The 1,548-nt window shown below is 48.6% G+C and overlaps 1 protein-coding gene across 5 annotated transcripts in view; it reads left to right on the forward strand.

Annotated features, from left to right (window-relative positions):
- Rbms2 (RNA binding motif single stranded interacting protein 2) overlaps nt 1-1,548 on the forward strand; it is a 66,157-nt gene that overhangs the window by 37,757 nt on the left and 26,852 nt on the right. The gene's annotated exons all lie outside the window — the stretch shown is intronic.

Consider the following 1,548-nt stretch of genomic DNA (forward strand, 5'->3'; position numbering starts at 1 on the left):
CACCATGTGGTTGCTGGGAATTGAACTCAGAACCTCTGGAAGAGCAGTCAGTGCTCTTAACCTCTGAGCCATCCCTCCAGCCCCAGGTCACTCAGCTCTTAATTAAACCAATCACAAAGTGCGTTAGGCAGAGACACATCTTTACAGTGTACAAAAAGATTATCCCGCAGCAATCCTGGGCTTCACAGGACCTGTCTCGAGGAAATGCATAAGCACAAAGAGTGACGCCTTGTTTTGCTGTCTCACCTGCAGTGCACACAATTTTTGGTTCTTCGCACCCTCCCGGCCCTTCCTTGTGCGTCATTATCACCATCTCAGCAGGTGTGAAGGCAAATGTCTTAGGGCTCCTGTTGCTGTCTGTGCTAGAACACCATGACCACCTGGAGCCAGGAACTGAAGCAGAGACCATGGTGGCATGTGGCTTACCTGCTTGCTCTCCAGGGCTTACTCAGCCTGTTTCCTTGTCCTATGCAGGACAACCCACGGTGGGCTGCTGGGGCGTCCCAATTCCATCATTAATCAAGAGAAACCCCCGTAGGCGCACCCACTGGCCAGTGTAGTGGGGGCATCTTCTCACTTTCCCAGATGACTCTCTTGTTCAAGTTGACTTGACACTGGCCAGCACAGGGTGATTGTGTGTCCGGACACTGGCTTCTGAGCTCATGGTTCTTTCTGCTTGTCCTTTCAAGGGAAACTTCTCTCGGGAACCACCTATTCCATGTTGCTCTTTTGTCATTTTGCTTGTATCCTCACTAGCACGCACTTTTCATTCCGCCGCCTTTCCAGGTTGTGAGGTCTAATTTGTAAACTCCGGGTGGGAGTGTGTTTAAATACACTATGGCCGGGCACTATTGTGCACTCAGCTCATGAGGGAGGAGTCTGAAGTCACCCTGGGTTGTACGAATAAGTTCACACAGGCTTAGATAAGTTGTGAGGACCATGAAGAGATGTTCTCAGACAGCAAAGGTAGCCAGGACAGGCTCAGAGCTCAGACCAACCAATCTCCTGGAGAAGACACCACACACACACACACACACACACCACCTCCACCAACCTGTTAAGTTGCCTGTAGGTTATACAGTGTGCTCCAGGTGTCTACCTTTCCTGATCCAGTTCTGTGCTGGGGTGGGCTGGGGTGAAATAACCCCTCACTCACTCTCCTGTAAGTAACCCCAATACAACCCCCTGATTTACTGTAAACAGACATCTCCATGTCCCAACAGCCCAGTTCCAAATATACACACAGAGGCTTAATATTACTTATAAATGCTTGGCCAATTGCTCAGGCTTATTACTAACTAGCTCTTACTTTTTAACTTTTTAAATGTTGTCTATTAATCCCAGTTCTCCTTCCCTCCCCTCATTCTACTCCCCCCACATTTCTCTCCGCCCACCCCCCCATTCACTCATTCAATGAAGTCTGTCCCATTACCTGGTTGAGGCTTGACCAAGACCCTTTCCCTCCTTCCCCCGTGTCTAGACTGAGCAAGGTATCTCTCTATTAGCTCTTACATCTTTCTTTCTTTCTTTCCTTTTTTTTTTTTTTTT

This window comes from Microtus ochrogaster, unplaced genomic scaffold, assembly GCF_000317375.1.
Source record: "Microtus ochrogaster isolate Prairie Vole_2 unplaced genomic scaffold, MicOch1.0 UNK99, whole genome shotgun sequence".
In the NCBI taxonomy this organism is placed as follows: domain Eukaryota; kingdom Metazoa; phylum Chordata; class Mammalia; order Rodentia; family Cricetidae; genus Microtus; species Microtus ochrogaster.